The sequence below is a fragment of the Notolepis coatsorum genome (genome assembly GCF_963971535.1).
Source record: "Notolepis coatsorum genome assembly, chromosome: 7".
NCBI lineage: Eukaryota > Metazoa > Chordata > Actinopteri > Aulopiformes > Paralepididae > Notolepis > Notolepis coatsorum.
The window spans coordinates 69601239-69620552 of record NC_140171.1 but is presented as its reverse complement, the minus strand read 5'-3'; positions in this window follow the sequence as shown (position 1 = coordinate 69620552).

The window sequence follows — 19314 nt, the reverse complement described above, 5'->3', positions numbered from 1 at the left end:
GGCAACACTGGTACCGACTGGAGACAATGGGTTCCCTCCGGGGGTGTAAGGCCTGGAGGGTAGAGGAATGTTCGGGTACTCCGTCTGATTCAATGAGGAATAAAGAGACTCCAGGTACAGGAGTCGGTCCTTGTAAACTCCCTTGATCAGCAGCAAAGTAATAATTGTAATCAGGGCCGGACTGGGGAAATAATTCATACCGGGAGATATAGCGCGAAATATAGCCCCAATCAGGCCACTTTTTAAGCGGGGGGTCTGGGGGTCCCCCACCAGGATTATTTTAGTTACAAAGACTTAATTTCCTGCATTCTGGTGAATTTTAGTGCATGTGAATCACAAACTAATGAGCCAACAATTGCTTAGTACAATGTACTGTTATGGACCTCAAATAAAACTGTTGTGGCACTAGCAATGCTACTCTCTCCACCTTCAAAAAGAAAAAAGCAAGAGCACAACATATTTTTCTATTTACTATTATAATACAGTTAACCACTCTCTCCTGTAAGGGCCTTTCTTTTTCTTTGTTTTATCCCTCTCTCCTCCACCCTTTCTCTTTCTTCCACTGTCCATCTTGACATCAACTTTAATTGACTTTCGCTCTACTGCAGGGGTGGCCAACCAGTCAGAGACTAAGAGCCACAAAAAAATGACTGTGGTACCACAAAGAGCCACACCATATACCAGCGTTTCTCAACCTTTTTTTTCAGTCACGGCACCCTTCATGTGTTTATAGGTCTCACCCTCTGGCCTCTGAAGTTGCTAATGTCTTTTTTATTTGGGCCTCACAGGGTTAAAAGTACCCTGTGAGACCCACGGTTGCAAAATTACAAAATCACTTTTAGCCATTTAAAAAAATAATGTTTATTTAAAAAATGTTAAAGGGGAACTATTTTACTATTTCTTTCACTATTTGGGCACTTTTACACAATTCCTGTGAGTCTATGGAACACCTAGGTTTTTTTCAAAAAAAATGCATTGTTTTGTATTTCTAATCAAGTACTAAAACCGCATTTTTCTACCTCAAGATCTTAAGCCGTTTTGAGGCTGGGCTCCAACCACTGTGTGGCCTGGTGCCAACTGCCACATCAACTGCCACATTATTATGCAGCTGAGAAATTTCTGACATCACAGATATGCACATTTTCAGATGACTCAGTTCAGTGAGGGTGAATATTGTGAGAGGAGAATTGGAAGAATTCGCCAATATGAGAATTAGAGACATATATATAAGTACACATAGCTAAGAAACAATGGTAAACACTGAAAAAAGCCATTTATAAGATAGTTCCCCTTTAAGCACATGTATAGTCAATTGGTCCTGTTGTTCAGCCTCACAATGCTATTTGATAGTAAATGTGTTTATATGTCCCACCCTCTGGCCTCTGAAGTTGCTAATTTCTTTTTAATTTGGGCCTCACAGGGTTAACCTCTTAAGCCCGAGATATACAGTAAAAGTGTATATTTTCAGCATTATGTTTGTTTACCAATTATTTTAACTGTTATTAGTGAAATATAAGATTATAGAAATCTCAGGGCATTGAGTCGGAAACCGGCGCATATTGACAGGAGGAAGTGGCACAGCCAAAAGTGAGTGTAGTCTTTTGAAGGAAGAGACTCAGGGCTTTCAAATTTCGAAAAACTACCCTACCCAGCTCACACCAGCCCCTGTCAATCATCTGACTTCTGGATTTACTTTTTAATTTCTCTTATTTTTTGGGATTATCTCCCACAAACCTGAACGTTATTGCCATAAAACATAACGCAGTTAGTTTCTCTACCTTTCTGTGAACGTCTTGCAAAAAACCGTGTTGCAATATGATGAAAAATGGTGGAGAAATGTACATTATAAAAAAGATGGCAGAATTCAGTACTGTATCTACAAAACCTTCTGTTTATTCATCTTCCCTTTATTCATTTGCTTAGATTTTTCAGGTCTGGTCAATTTTAGCATGGTGTTATTTACAGTCAAAGATAATTTTTTTTTTAAATAGAATTGATATTCTCCTTTGGTTCATTACAATTTACTCAAGCCTAGTAACAGACACACTATTTCTGACACTGATCCATATATGTCCCTAGATTCAGATACCAAGAACATGCAAATGGACCATTTAAAAAAAATTGTAAATGTTTATTCTACGTCCTTATGGAATGAGTGACATAAAAAAAAAAAAGGATTTTTATTTTTTATTTTTTTATTTTTTATTTTTTATTTTTTTTATGGATGGAAGAGCCGCACATTGACGGGCAAAGAGCCGCATGCGGCTCGCGAGCCGCGGGTTGGCCACCCCTGCTCTACTGTATCTCTCCCGAGTCCCTCACTACCTGACTCATTGCCTGGCTGTTATTCTGCATCTGAGTGCCGTCTGCCATTCCATTCGCCGCCTCCGCTGTCAATCAGTTGTATCGCCTGGTCCCGCCTCCACCAATCACAAGCGGCAGCACGGCTCCATTGTGTGTGTGTGATCCGCGTGAGGGAGAGAGTCAGATAGTTCTCCAACTCTGTCGCAGACAGTGAAATCCTGGTTGTTCCCCACCCATTTAGGTTATCTAACTATCGCGCCGCGCCGCCGCCACAACTAAAAACAATGGCCTGGCAAAAAAAAAAAAAAAAAAAATTATAATACATTTTTTTTTTTTTTTTTTTTTTTTTTTTTATAATTTTTTTTTTTTTATCTGTGCAGGCCAGGCCACCGGGAAAACTCCCGGTGCTCCCGATGGCCAGTCCGGGCCTGATTGTAATCCAAATGCTCGACAGCATTGATGACAGTTAGCCAGCCTCCGTCCACGAGGCCAGCCCGAGTTGTAATCCTCACGAGGTTGAATCCCAAACGATAGTGGAAATCAACGATGCTCTTCTCCGGGTAACACGTTCCAAATCAATATAATCCAACCAGTAATGGTTCTGCAATCACCGACGCTGGTTCTCCTGTGCACTATACTTCACATTAACTCTTTCAGTGCCACTCACGAGATTTCTCTGGTTTTTTTATAGGTGGTTGCATGCCACTCACGAGATTTCTCGGAATTATTATTATTATTATTTTTTTGCGATCTGAAAAATGATTGCATCACCCGAGCCTACCCGAGTATAGCCGAGCTGCGCCGGTGATCACTGTGGAAAAAAGCGCCCCCTGTCGTCTCCCAGATGACATAAGTGATTTTGGAATGGACTCAATGAAAATGAATGGGGAAAAAAATCCGGTACTCCACATTTTCCAGTTCACTGATCCAGCCGGGGTTACCACAGTTCATTCTGGAGCCTCAGATCCCCGAGGATCATGGAGATCTATTGTGTCGCGTTGGATCCATACACGTATCGATTTTTTCGAATGGTGATCAGGAATTGGAATATACCAGTTGGATACCATCTGATGTCAGGTAAGGACTCTATGTTATCAGTGGTAGGATAATCGGAGTAAGTTTGATGAAGTTATAAGCTGTTTTGTGAAATGTCTTCTTTCGGTTTCACTGTAAAAGTCTGTGAGGAAATCAACGGAGCGATTATCAGTGCGCGGCCGTAATGTGCTTGCGTGCACGTATAATATTGATCATCTAGCGTTTATTTGAAAACGATTCATAAAAAGGCCGACAAATATCAACGTTGTGGAATATTCCACTAAAAGACGATTTTCATAGAATGCTCCAGAATGAGCTGTTTTTTATATCAAAACGGGGGCTTTTCTAACTGCTCTGAAACGGAAACGACGCGATAAAAAAACAATCTGTCTTCACAGCACTGACTGGAAAATAGTCTTTGATAATGCGATGGGCAGATTAGACACATAGCCATAATTTAAAACATAGATTAGGCGATATTAACGTTAACATTGGCGCCGATGGTGGCATTCAAGCGGTAAAACGGAAAACCAGGCGTGGCACTGAAAGAGTTAAACTAGGTCAAACTTGACGTTACTGCATTAAACTCTGACAATTTACTATTCTATTCGCACGTGTTCTCTCAACGCTCTGTTAGACGCACTGCTGCTCACTTCACTGTTACCGAACTTGTCACACTGCTGCTTTAGACGAACTGATGAACTACTGCTGTGCGCACCTTGCGCTCTATATATACTTAAATGATTATCTAGTTCCAAACCTCAGTCTTTGTCTGGTATCAATACGCTGTCTCCGGGCATGTTCTGACATGCCCCAAACTCGCCCATTGCACCGGTCTTGCACGGGGCATTATTCATAGGGAAAGTGAATATTACTCTGGTTTGAACGTAGGTAAATGGATATTCCGTATATATAAATAATATACAATGTATATAAAACAATAAAGGTAGATTCTCAGTTTAATCTGGCCCTTCACAACAGGCAGGGTCAGGGTTCGTGGCGGAATCAGTTCACTGGCGGGGTTGGTTGACCCCGACTCCGCAAGGTTCGCGGCCCCACGGCAGGGCATGTGAGCGGCGCGGCACGTGAGCGGCGCGGGGAGCGGAGCGGGTGGTTTTGAAGTGAGCGGCGGAGTGGGTTTTAAAATGTGTTATGGTTTGTAACCGACCCCAATCGCACAACACAAGACAGGTATGAGAGTAAGCCAAAACAGGGCATTTATTCAATACAAACAAAAAGCGGCACTGTCCCTTTAAGGGAGAACACAAAAACACTGGAACAAAGAAATAGGGCAAAATGTGGCACTGTGCCTTTAAGCGGCGAGCAGGCTAAGGGGAAGGCTAAGGGACAGGGCCAGGGCAAAGGTCAGGGCAGGAACAGGGGCAATGGAGAGGGGGAACAGGGACAGAGGCCCGGGGAGGCGGGCTGGAGACAGGGACAGAGAAACAGGGTTAAGGCCTTGGACAGGGCGAGGGCCAGAGCTGCTTACAGGGATGGCAGGGTTCAGACGGCGGAGGCCTGGCAAGGAGATCCTCCTCGGAAGTGAAGAGACGCATCCTCCCGTGGGATAGGAAGCGATGCGCGCCGGCTTGAGCGTCTGGAGTAGGAGCGCGCCGGCTTGAAGAGACGCATCCTCCCGTGGGATAGGAAGCGATGCACGCCGGCTTGAGCGTCTGGAGTAGGAGCGCGCCGGCTTGAAGAGACGCATCCTCCCGTGGGATAGGAAGCGATGCGCGCCGGCTTGAGCGTCTGGAGTAGGAGCGCGCCGGCTTGAAGAGACGCATCCTCCCGTGGGATAGGAAGCGATGCGCGCCGGCTTGAGCGTCTGGAGTAGGAGCGCGCCGGCTTGAAGAGACGCATCCTCCCGTGGGATAGGAAGCGATGCGCGCCGGCTTGAGCGTCTGGAGTTGGAACGCGCCGGCTTGACGTCTGGAGTGGGACACTGGAAAACCTCCCGTAGAGGATTAGAGAGCGTAGACGGTGTCCCACTCCAGGCAAACGGCGACAGGTGGTGATGGCTGGCACCTCGTCTCACGCCGGAGACGCGGCAGGTGATGGTAACGTCCAGGACTCCATGAACACTGAACACAGAAAAGGATAAAGAGTCCAGAACAAAGAACCAGCATACAGAACGACCCGACGAGGACTGGAGGGGAGGTCCAGGTATTTAAAGCCCTCTGGGGCGCTAATCATAACTTATCACAGCTGTGAAAGGTAGTCCAAGGGTGGGGGCTGGTGAAGAGCAGAGGAGAGTAAAACATCGCGAGGGTGGGGGCTGGTGAGGTGAGGAGACAGGGAATTAAAGGTCCAGGGAACAGGCGAACCTCACAAAATGGGTCGGCGCGACTTCCGGAGCGAGGGTTCTCCTCCGCTCCAATCCGCTCCGGGCCGCTCACAGTGGTTTAACACTGATGTAATATACATGTAGTACAATGCCAAAGCAACAGGTGGCGATGTACAAACATGAAGGCCATTTTCAACCAATGAGAAGGGTGAACCGTCACTCACATCCTGCTAGACCAAAGTATATTCCACCATTGTTGTTGTTGTTAGCTTACATGCTAACGTGAATGGCAGCAACCATAGCATTGTGGCTAGGCTAGCTACCATTGCTTAGTAGAGCTAGTTGAATGGATATTACGTTATTTAACATTGCAGAATGGGTACAATTACAATACGGCTCAATACAAACAATTGTTAAGGGGCCCAGGGGGTGTAGACTGTTGTAGTTTGGTCAAATCAAGCTAATTTACATCATGCTCCAAAAAAAATCTGCCGAGCGAGCTGTGGAGCGATGTGGAGCTGGGAGCGCTTGATTCGTAAATGAAGGTGAGCGGTGAGCGAGCAGAGAGCGACTTGGGGGCGGGGTCAACATGAGCGATTAGTGGAGCGGAACAAGCCGTCTAGAGCGAAGAGCGGATTTCTCGCCCGCGCCGATCCGGGATTATGACATGGTGCACGGCATACCGAACACCCTTCCCGCCGGGATACTGTTCTTGCAGTCAGCCCCTTTAGGCATGCCTGTGTAGTTCGCAGTCCTCCGGGTGCAGGTCGAGTTCTGCTGTTGTTGCCTGTCGGCCTGGATTATGGGATCAACCTCCTTGGAGTGTTGTCTCCCCGGTACGTCAGCTGACCCCACGGTATTGTGGGGGGGGGAAGCCTCCTCGGAGAGCCTCAGAGCCTCCTCCTCAGGGAGTTTCAGAGCCTCTTCAGGAGGTTCTTTGGAGCCCCCCCCCCCCCACATCAAGGCTTTACAAGCATTTTCATTATTCCTACGCATCTGCTGTAATGCTATGGAGGACATCAACTACATGTCAGAAATGAATATGCCATCAAACATATGTGAAATAATCATGAAGTTACCATACAGACTGAGAGAAAGATGGAGAAACATTGCTTTTGAGCATCAGGAGAAACATCACTGTCAAGCAGGCAGGGGCGCTCAGTTTTTACCTTTGGCACTTGCCACCGAGAGGTCTGCCCGCCGTGTGGCGTGTAGACGTGTAGTTCATAACGATACTCTTATTTTGAAAATCTGTGCGGGTCTCATTTCTGGCCCAAGTGCAGCTAGAGTCATAATATCGATGGCTCCGGCAGTTAGCAACATTCGGTTCGTATGATACTCTTATTTTGAAAAAATTAAAAAAACGTGGCAACGAGTCATATCCGCCCAGCCCTGCAGCGGGTTACTATTGGCTTCTGCTCGTATCAACACAGAGGCAGTCTGCTGCTCTAGTCTAGATCGGACCTCCATGAGCTACCGTTACTGTTTAAACAATGACCCAGTCAACTATTCACTTTTAGTTTAATACATGACGAGGCATTGTCTAACGGTATCTAGCTGGCTAGCTACTGATAGCTGCTGATATCAACAAATGCTCCAGCAATAGTCGACTCGAGTGCATAATACCTCCGTTCCCTCGTTAGCTAGCTCACGTTAGCTAGCTCACGTTAGCTAGCTCACATTAGCTCTATATGTCCCAGTAAACTAAATTGTCTTAACGTTATCTAGCGGGCTAGCAGTAGCTACAGATAGCTCCTGATATCAATGTCTTATAACATTGATTCAATGCGTATTCTAGCTGAGGGCTTGATGAATGTGATTTGACCAAAGAACCGTGAAAACATTATACACCAATAGGGTCCAGCTGCAGCGCCGGAGAATCCTTGCATGCTGAATGTAGAGTATTAGTATAGGGTCTAGCTGCATCGCCGGAGAATCCTTGCTGGAGCTGGAGGCTACTCAAGTATACACACAGTGGAGCTGTTTGCAGATAGCAAGCATTTTGACTTATTGCGTGGTGGCGATGTCTCGCAGATAATACAACTACAAGTATGATTATATAATATATATTTTATTTAAAAAAAATGTTTTATATAAAATATATATATATATTTTTTTAATTAAAAAAAATTTGGCAGGTAAGAAATATGCTTGGCGGGTAGATTCTTCCCATCTACCCACCACTGGCCGGTGAGTCAAAAAGTTAATTTCGCTCCCTGCAAGCAGGTTTCAGTGACGTTGTCAACTTCATTGAGAGACTGTTGAGAGAGTGTCTATTGCGTCTGATCCATTATACGGGGACATTCAAGACACTGCCGTCTCACTGTCAAAATTTAAGATCGGAAATAAAGCATCACAGGGACGCATACAGGAGAAAGGAAGCAGTTTTGCTACATCTGTGGCATCTGTTGACTCTGAAAATCAACAAGAGAGAGACTTACCTGATACACCAACAAGAGGATCCTGTCTGCTGTGTGAAGAGGGCCACATACTGTAAGTGTGCCCCAAGATGGAGAAGAAGCAGCATTGTGACAAAATGTACTTTCTAAAAAGGAAGGGTGCTTGTTTTGGATGTCTACAGTATCTGTCGGGCACATAAGTTCACAGTGCCACAGTAGGCTGTCTTGCAGGGTATGTAACCTGAAACACCCTACCATTCTCCATATCCATGAAAGGGAATGGAAAGAAATAAAATCACAACAAAATGACACACAAGATGAAAACGGAATAAGTCAAGTCACCACTCCCAAGACTTGTGGCCATATAGGGGCCGGAGCACAGGATTGCGTTTTGTCTATTGTGCCTGTGAAGATCAAGGCAAAGAAAGGCAGCACAATTTATTTTTTGTATCCACTTTTTCTCCTCCTGTTTTTCTGTTTTTCTCCCATCCCAATTTAGTCATGCCAATTCCCCCCTCCCCTTCCTGGTCGTTGCTCGCATGTGCCCCCCACTAGTCGGTCTAGGGAGGGTTGATAGATACTATCACATGTCCCCTCCGATACATGCAGAGTCAGCCAGCCACTTCTTTTTCACCTGCCAGCGCGGACTCTCATTGGCGAGGTGTAACGTGTGGGAGGCTCAAACTACCCTCACCATCTCCCTTCCTCACAGTGCAGGCGCCCTGACGACCTGTAGGAGTCGCTGTTTACAACGACCAGATTACCACCCACCGGCTTCCCTCCCGCTGACTCTGCCAATTGAGCCAGTATGACGGCCGGCCAAGCTGGAGGCAACGCTGACAGCAAGGCAGCACAGTTTTAAAGACTTATGCATTCCTAGATCCCAGCAGTTCATCCACTTTCTGCTCTGAGCAACTGATGAGGAAGCTAAATGTGAGAGGAAGGAACACTAGATTCCTAATGAAAATAATGAACCAAGAAAGCTTTGTCAACAGTCATGTCATCTCAGCACTAGAGGTCGCTGCACTAAATGGCAGAGGTGGGACCAAGTCATTGTTTTGCAAGTCAGTCTCAAGTCTTGGTACTCAAGTCCCGAGTCAAGTCCCAAGTCAAGAGAGGCAAGTCTCGAGTCAAGTCCCAAGTCAAGACTGACAAGTCCCAAGTCGAGTCCCAAGTCCTAACCTTTGAGTTTTGAGTCCTAAACAAGTCATAATATGCGCTTCACCAAAGAAAATCATTATCAACTTGTTGGCTAAACATAATCTAATTACTATAACTGTAATAATATTCAGAATCAGGGTTAGTCTTACAACTAGATACATTTGGGCAAGAGCTGCTTGAGAAAACCAGTTCAGGAGTATATTGAGAAAAAAAAGAATAAGGATCACCATATCCATTTTAAAGGTAGGATAACAATAACCAAGATATTGTCTTCCCACTTGGACCAATCATTTATTTAACGTCTGCCTGCATACAGTCTAATGAGTCTATGGCACATGATCCATAATAGCAGACCCCGGTCAACTAACTAGTCTACCTTAACCCTTTATCAATTTTTGGGTATACAAAATCTGTACTGAAATGATATGGCATCTCTGCATTTCGTATATTAGGTAGTTTATTAGGTATTAGAATTAGGTAGGGCCTAATTCGTGTGTGAGTTCTCTCTCTCTCTCTCTCTCTCTCTCTCTCTCTCTCTCTCTCTCTCTCTCTCTCTCTCTCTCTCTCTCTCTCTCTCTCGGATCAAATAACAAACTCAGCAAGGCCAACAGCTTCTCAGTTACAGTGGGTGACAATATTGTCACAAGGAAAGATGAAATTACATACCTGGGTTCCATCCTAGAGGCAAATCTTTCCTGTGACAAAATGGCATCCAATGTAATAAAAAAAAGTCAACCAACTAACTAGATTCTTGTACCGGATCTCCTCTCTGGTAAACAAGAATACCCTGAAGACTCTGGCAGGAGCACTCATTCAAGGGTACTACGACTATGCTTGCACCTCATGGTACCAAAGCACCTCAAAGGCACTAAAAACAAGATTACAAACATCACAAAACAAACTGGTCAGACTACTACTTGACCTTACTCCTAGAACCCACCCCCACCCCCTCCTAATAGACAGTCTCCTCCCCACCGCATGTATATATTCTCTCCCCGCCGTATGTATATTTCTCTCCCACCCACCCACCCCCTCCAAATGTACAGTCTCCTCACCACCGTATGTATATTTCTCTCCCACCCATCCACCCCCTCCTAATGTACAGTCCCGTCCCCATCATATGTATATACTCTGTCAGGATCTATGGGTAACAGTACTGTATATTTGAATACCGTATATGTCACAAATGTATCAGTACTAAATACCTGTATGTCCCTATGCGATAAATGTCATGTATGTTGAGTATGTCATAAATGTCAATATTAATTGAAAATGGGGGACCCTGATGTAAACAAGACCCGCGACCCGTGTTCATTCATCGTTCATGTTGCCAATGTAAACAGACTGCACAGCGTGCACATTAGATATACACAGATATGAAACGAGTCATACGGAACGTATAACGGAGGCTTAAATTAGACCAATGTGACTCAAACTCACGACAGTAGTACACAACTACACATACACAGATGCACAAAATTGAATCTGCATCGATTAACTGATAATCAAAACCCAGTTTAAGCCATTAAACCCCTGTACCGAATCACCGAAGCCAATACGCACACACAGTTGAACTGGAAAGGTTTACCAAACATACACTCCCGGCATTCATAACTCGGACAATTATATTATTATTAACGTCCCGCATTCGAAGAAAAGATATCCGGACCCTCATACGTTCATCTTCCATACCCATACTTCCATAACATAACTGACTTACCCAAACAACGTGTTCCCGGGTCCACATTCAGCAACAAAGAAATCCGTACTCTCAAAACTTTAGAAAAACGTTTCGATACCCGAATCCACAATCATCCGATGTCTGGACGTTTACCCATGGTCCATTCGATCTTAATAAACAGACGACCACCGGTCCAAAAGACAAATAGTGAGGATATCCATGTGTAAAAACTCGATTACTGGGGGCCGCCATGACAGTCTACACTGGAAGGTAAACAAAACACGCCCACTATCTCCGCAGGTGACACTGGAGCAGAGAAGCCGGCTGCGCGAATTAAGTGTATTCGCTGGAAATTTATTAATTCACGGCACATTTAATAACATAATTTTTAATCGTTGGGCATGGGGGAATGTATCAAGTCTTCTCAAGTCAATAGGCTCAAGTCCAAGTGAAGTCACAAGTCATTGGTGATAAAGTCAAAGTCGAAGTCAGAGTCTTTTTTTATTTGGTCAAGTCAAATTCGTGACTCGAGTCTGACTCGAGTCCAAGTCATGTGACTCGAGTCCACACCTCTGCTAAATGGTGACACCTACATTGAGTTGCCTGATGTGTACACACAACGTAAGATGCCTGTGACTCGCAATAGCATCCCACGACAGGAAGACTTGTGTGCTTGGCCATATTTGAACACTGTAGAAATTCCTGCTATTGATCATCATCATCATTAGGTGGCTTCTTCGTTCCGAAGGTTGCCTATCACTCTCCAACCCATTTTGTCCCCACTTCTTCTCTCCAACTCCGTGACTCCAGAAGCAATGGAGCCATAGGAGGTGATAAACAGCAGACGTAGAGGACCTTACGCTGTTAGAACCCTTTTGGGATGGGTTGTCAACGGACCATTGAGAGGAGGCAATGAGAGTGGGATTAGCTGCCCCATAGTCACAGCCAACCGCATCTCAATTGCTCAGAAAGATTATTCAAAGGAGCGGCTTTCAAAAATCAAACCTGAGGACAAGGACTGGTCTTCTGGGAAAGAGCTGCAGAGAACGGCGAAGGAGGAGAAAACTAAGAAAGCTAAAGAATCCAGCAAAGGAGAAGCCTGTCAAGGAGAGGGACACACCTGTTCACTGACTCATGCCCTGTTTTTCTATGTGTTTGCCTGTGTGCCCTCTCATAAAACAGAGTGTGATTGTTGTCTATATGTATCTTGTGTAGCTACTGTTGTGGAAAGGTTGTTTAACACAGCAGGAGACGATATTTCCAATTGTAACAAATAGGTAATTTATTTAAGAAAAGAAGTTCTTTAACAGCAAGAGCTATGGGTCAAAGAGGATCGCCACAGCTTGAACAAAAACACTCTGTCCTGGATCCCTTTGCCTGTCCCTAAATCCCCTCTCAGTCCTGCCCCCCCATGACAGATATGATGACGTATCACATCATGTCAGATCTGACATGACGTACATTAAGATGATACGTAGATTTAACATCGGAGAGAGAGAGAACATGAAGAGAGATAAGCAAGATATGATATCCACACACGATATGATGTAAAACATTAAGAACATCGAAGAGAGAGTGAGATGTGTGTGTGTGTGTGTGTGTTTGTGTGTGTGTGTGTGTATGTGTGTGTGTGTCTGTGTGTGTGTGCGTCTGTGTACAGACGTGTGTATTGTATGTGTGTATTGTGTGTGTGTGTCTGTGTGTGTGCGTCTGTGTACAGACGTGTGTGTATTGTATGTGTGTATTGTGACACAGGGAATGTGTGTGTGTGTCGGTGTGTATGTCTGTGCGACTGTGTGTGTCTGTGTGTGTGTGTGTGTGTGTCTGTGTGACTGTGTGTGTCTGTGTGTGTGTGCTGTGTCTGTGTGTGTGCTGTGTATGTGTGTGTCTGTGTGTGTGTGCTGTGTCTGTGTGTGTGTGCTGTGTATGTATGAAAGAGAGAAAAGACACAAGATTAGAGCACACGATATGATGTACTGAAATGTCCATCTGCTATCTTGAGGCTGTTTTAAGAACATCAGCCAGACTGTCGCCCTAGTGTCTTTGAGCCCTGCTAGTTGACCTATATTAAACTAGTCAAGACTAACCCCTTTCCTACCTTCACCCTTGTATACACATTTTCCACAACATTCCCCCATTTGGGGCTATCCCTAGTCCCACCCAAATCATATAACCAAGAAAATGTGAACGTCTAACTAAACGAGAAACCACAATTATATAATAAAAGTTTAAATGCCTAATCTAAACCAGAAACCTTACTTCATTCACTGGACCCCTAACGGACCAACAAAGGCTGACTACCGTTCTCACAATAAACACAAAACCGCTCAAAACAAGAGTAATAATAAAACATCAAAAAAAAATACCCCAATTTATAATCCTAACCTGACAGACAAATCCCCCCAACCTCCACCGCTTACCAAATGAGCCACAGTTCCGGCCGGAAACCGCGACTCTCATCAGGGAAAGGAGAAGTTGACCGTCAGAACTAAACATAGAACATCCCTCCCAAAAAAATGACATTGTCTCTTCCATAACATTGAGTCCCAGTGTCCATCGCTCAGCCCCCCTTCCATGCCCACGCCATAGTCTCCTCACCGTATTGCCAAAAGTCACATTTTGCCAATACAGCAACCACCACGCCACACCTCCAGTCCTCGTAGAAGCATGTCCCCATGCCTGGACGGGAGGCGCTGGTACCGACCTCACCACGTGTCCCCCCATCTTCGACGGGAGGTGCCCATCTTGCCCACTGCGTTAGCCCCCCCCTTTGTCCCTCCAGTCCCCAGAACCGATCCCCCGACCACTTCTTCTCAATGCTTCCTCAGGCTCAGAACCGACACTCTGCCGATGCCCCTTCCCATTCCGGTTTGACCAGGACCACAAGTAAAATAAACAAAAAATAATAAAAAAATAAAAACAATGCAATGATTTTCAATGGTTGCAATCTCTATGCCGAAGGATCATTAGAAAATCAGACTAAAATTCCTAGTTAAAGGAATAAACCAACAAAACCGCACTCAGACCATCCCCCGTCACTCTTAAAGGAAAGAACCAACAAAAAGAAAATGTCCCTACCTCACCATACCCCTAATCCTCTATCCCCTCGTCTCCCTCTAAGGCAGCATAAAGCTGAGGATATGGCCCGATTTGTGGCTCAATCTCTTTCTGTCCCACCATCAGCATTTGGCTCGTTACGTGTGAAGTTACCAGCCTACCCAAGAGAGGCATACCACAACAGAAAAGGAGAACCAATATCAACCCTGCCACCCCGATGGATATCCCCGTCTGCATCACTATGCTTCCCCACTGTCCCAATCTTTCCAACACCCCACTCCCCCACCATTCTTCATTCCGGCCAGAATTCCCCCTCAACTCCTCCCTCAAATCCTTCAGCTTAGCCATGGCCTCGGAGAACTTTCCCCCTGGCCCCACATTCGTCGGAATGAATGTGCAGCAGTACTGTCCAAACATGGAACAGACTCCACCCTTCTCCGCCATTAACCAGTTCAGAGTCTATTCTGCCACGCCACCGTACTGGTCGCGTGCATCTGGTCCCCCATTGCATCCAACGCCTCCTCGGTGTAATTGAGATACCGCTGCTGATTGTAAAACAAATAGTTGATCCACCCGGTGTTCTTATTGACCGATATCCATGGCAGAATAGACTCAAACCCTGCCGCAATCTCATTCTTAGCCATGAACTCGGCTGGAATGCCCCTTGGCTGTCCTATGCTGTCCAGATACACCCTTGGGTCTGCCTTGTAGCTACGCTTCGTTCGAGAGATAGGAGACTCAGAAGGTCCTTCCGTCACTGATAATGGTAGGACCACCATTGGCATGATCGCCTGAACCCGGGCACATCTACCTGACCAATCTAAAGGAAGTGTATTCCTCAACCTCCTACCGCCGCAGAGCCAGTATTGGTCCGCCAGTGCCATATCCTGGACATGAAAAGGGCAAGCTACAGGCCGTGGGTTGGTATCCACTCCCTTTAACACGACCCTGTGTCCACACTTTCCTTCTTTCGTACAGTTAGTCGTGATGCTCCAAATAGTAGTGCACCGCCCCTCTGCCACCTCCCCTACATCCCGGGTCCCCTCCTTTTGCAAGCACTCGAAATCCTTGGTCAGCCATAGTTTGACACCTCTGGGTATTGGCAACCCCGTCGCTACCCCCTGCACACGTACATCCAATTTCCTACACCGTTCCCGCATAGTGACATCCTTGAAATCCGTGACGTTTCCTGCCGCCTTAAAACGACTAGAGCCGAGAAACCCCAAACACTCTGCCTCGCACCAAGGGCGACTATTATGGGGCCCCTCCCATGCCTCTGCGTCCCTGTCACACTGAGCCCAACTGAACTTCGTGCCCTTCACCAGCAGCCTATCCGGACGTGCCTTGGAGCAGACATAACAATCCTCTATCTGATTCTGCGCGCTCGTGTACTGGACCCACTTAAACCACTCATTCCCTAAAGCCGCCCTATACATCGGGTCAGCCTCCGGGTCTTCCTCGTCATAGTCATAGTCGCCCCCATCTTGTTCCCCGGAAGGAAGCAAACCCCTCAACCTGGCCCAGAGTGAGCCCACTGAGTCCCTCAACGTTCCGGCTGTCCTCTGGAACATATCCTGTCCCCCCACCTCTTCCGACTCAGTGTCCTTGACCTCCCTTTTTCCCCTCACCCCTGTCCCCTGTGATTGGTTCGGGACAGGCTCAACTCTCCTATCTACCCCCACTACCCGATGCTCGTTAGTATAATGGTAAGTATCCCCGCCTGTAACGGGGGAATGGTCAAAATCAAAAACATGCCCTTGCGGTCCTACGGGAAACACCCCGTTTGGTTGTAGTCTTATCTTCTCCCCCCCTTCCTCGATGGAGGGAAAAGGGGGCGCCTGATTCTGAGCCTGGTCATGAAAGTCTGCTGGTACTTGAGCCTGAGCGGGACCCCGTGGGACTCCTACCCACTCAAACCCGTCATCCTCAAGGACGGGTCGACCGTGACGGTTCTTAATGACGTCGTTGTGCCCGGCCGACCGTCCGCACACTGCTGCCAACATCTGCGGGAGCATCAGCAGGCACTGCACCTTCCAGTTGCCGTCTCGGACCCTCCATGTCGGGTTCTGCATAACTGCGATCGATTGTATCCCCCAAGAGATCGCCGCTGGCCTTTATGCAGTGATTGAAGTGGAACCAGGTCGCTGATCCCTTGACTTGGACTGCCGTTCCAGTCGATCGGATCACCTCGTACGGGCCCTCTCTCCGGGGTGATGACCACTTTCTCTTGTGGACCTTTACGAAGACCAAGTCCCCAGGGATCAGTCTCGGTTTGGTGGCTTCCTTCTCCGCCTCCTTCTCCCCCTTTCTCTCCTTTCTCTGCTCCTGTCGAAACACAGCTTCATGTATTTTAGTCACTTGCTGAAGATATTTTTTCAGATCTTGCTCAAAAATATCTAATGCCGGGCCCCTAGCCAGGTGTCTAAATGGCGGTGCTGGCATGCTGCGGCCTGTAAGCATTTCATGCGGTGTTAGCTGTGTTTGGCGGTTTACGCTGCTTCTAATAGCCATCAGAGCAAGCGGCAAAGCATCAATCCAGTTAAGCTTAGTTTGCATACAGATTTTCAACAGTTTGTTTTTAATGACCAGATTGGCCCTTTCCACCTTCCCCTGCGACCCGGGACTATAGACACAGGAAAGGCGCTGTCTTATACCTAATTTCTGCATCAGCCCTTTAACCACCTTGTCGATGAACTCGCGGCCATTATCGCTTTGTAATATCGTGGGAATTCCAAATCTCGGAATGACCTCGCGACACAGGAACTTGATCACTGTGTCCGCGTTCTTGTGTTTAGATGGAATGGCCTCAATCCAGCGACTAAAGCAGTCCTCTACTACCAGGAGGTATCGTTTGCCCTGCACTGGCGTTATCATGTCTGTATAGTCCATAATCAGATGTCTGAATGGTCCCTCAGGGAGGGGTGTGTAAGCCGCCACTGTCGGTACTCCTTTGCGCACATTGCCCTGTAAGCATGTTAAACACCTGGCTAGTGTAACGTCAATTTGTGCCTGAAGCTTTGGGGACCAAAATCCCATTTTCGTGATTCGTTTCAGGGTCTCTGCTCTTCCACAGTGATCAACACCATGAGCCTCAGGTATCACTAAGGACAGAAGATCGATGGAGGCGACTATCAAACCGTTATGACTCCTCCACAGACCATCTGCCCCCCTTACAGCCCCCCTCTCCGTCCACGACTGTTTCTCGGCCTGCGTGGCTGAGTCCTGAAGATCACTCAAATTATCCTCAGTTACCTCAGTCGTCAGTTCGGCCGCAAACATCAGAACAGCCGTGGACGGCACCGCAGCCGCCGCCTTCGCGGCCTCGTCCGCTGCGTTGTTTCCCGTCGTCACAAAGGACAGGTCTTTTCTGTGTGCCTGGCACTTTACGATAGCAATGCTTTTGGGCAACTTTACAGCCTGAATAAGCGCCACAACCTGCTTGTGGTGAAGGATCGGTGAGCCGTCCGATTTCTTAAAGCCTCTTGCCTTCCAAATGGCCGCGAATAGGTGGCATACGCCATGCGCATACGCAGAGTCTGTAAAGATGTTAACCGTGCGATCTTTAGCTATTATGCATGCTTCTGTTAGTGCTATTAGTTCTGCAAGCTGGGCCGAACATGGTTGCATGCATTGTTCGGCCTTTCTTGTTAGTGTTTCTCCGTTAGGTTTGCACTGTACGACGGCGTATCCTGACCTTAAATTTTCCCCCTCCCGATAGCAGGACCCATCCACAAAAAGTGAGAGTTCTGCTATCGCGAGCGGGTCGACTCCCAAATCAGGACGGAGTTTCACGAAAGCCTGTACCTCCACCTCACACTCATGCGGTTGACCCTCGCTCGGGAGTGGTACCAGATCCGCCGGGTTACTGCCGTGGCATGTTTTTATCGTAACGTCCGAGTACTGCAGGAGCCTCATGTAAGCCTGTTGCCGTTGGCTGGTCAGAACAAATTTGCCTCTTTCAATCAAGTTTGCCAATTTGTGATGTGTCCAAATGCAAATGTCATATCCCATTGTCACGGCCGTTGCCTTCTCATACATCAAATGTGCGGCGGCCAGGGCCTGATAACAAGGTGGCAGACCCTGCTCTACCGGCGAAAGAGCTCTAGAGTAATATGCTATCGGTTGTTTTTCCCCAAGAATCCAACCGTCCGAACATACTGTCCAGACTGGGGTAAGTGAGCGGCGTATTTTTGCTTTATGCAGGAAAAACCTGCTCCAGTGTCTGCCATCATCTCTGTTAATTTGCCCTCCACTAGGACCTGCAGAATAGGTTCTTGCTCAGCTCCCTTGGAAACCACAATCATTTGATTTCCCCCCGTCGCATTCTCTGGGCACCCCTAGTGATTACCCCCCTGGTTTCGGGGCCCTCCTGTCTCCCCCTGGTCGTGGGGCCCTTGTGACTCCCCCTGGCGCACGGGTCTTCCATACTCCGAGCCGGGACGGTATGGTTGCCTACATCTCATTTCCCTGTGTCCCTGCATGCCGCAGTTCCAACAGTGGAAACGGGGAAACTGTTGTTCGTTCCCCGGTCCCTGTGTAAACCGTGGGCCTGATTGCCCATTCCCTGCCTGCCGCCTGAACGCCTGGTTCTGTGAACTATAGCCATAGCTTCTCACTACCTGAGGTGCAGGCGGGGGTCCCTGGTCCTGCATGGGTGGAGAGGTAGCAGATGACACCATTACTGCCTGCAACCTCCTTTGGGGCTGCAGTTGTTGCTGAGTTAACTTCCTTGAGTCATTTCTATCCTGATCCCTGACTTTCTGCTCCTGAGCCCTTTGCTTCTCCACACCATGTGTTACATGTGCACAGAACAAAGGATAAGTCATGTCCATTAACCCCACCACGTCTTCCAGTCTATTCTTAACCACCTCTGGAAGCCCTCTCATCACACTTTCTCTAAACATCGCTCTCTGCAACGGGTCAATTTCTGGGTTGTGTCCTAGCTCACCTCTCCACTCCTTCAGTATTTTGTTCACATAGCACATGTTCACCGGCAATTGCGTGACATAAGGTGGGGATGTTGGTTTCCCTATATCCGTCTCTCTCTGATTTAGCGCTAAAGCTTCCTGCCTGTATGCTCTCCCCTTCTGGGCGTAGAGCTTCATTACCCCCAACTCTTCTGTCCTCTTTTTCAACCTCTTTTTGCTGCTGTCGCCTGGCTTATGGTTACGAATCATTACATTCATCTCTTCGCATATGTCGAGATCAAAAGTACCTCCGGAAGGCCATTTTGTGTCCCCGGCCTTTGTACGCCTCTGCCAACGGACACCAACCTTGAGAATTAGGTTCTTTATCAACGGGTTGGTGTCCAACAGTATGTCCTCTGCTGTATGCATCGTTGTTTAGTGTGTATATGTGTTTATTGTGTTGTGTGTGTGTGTGTGTGGTTGTAC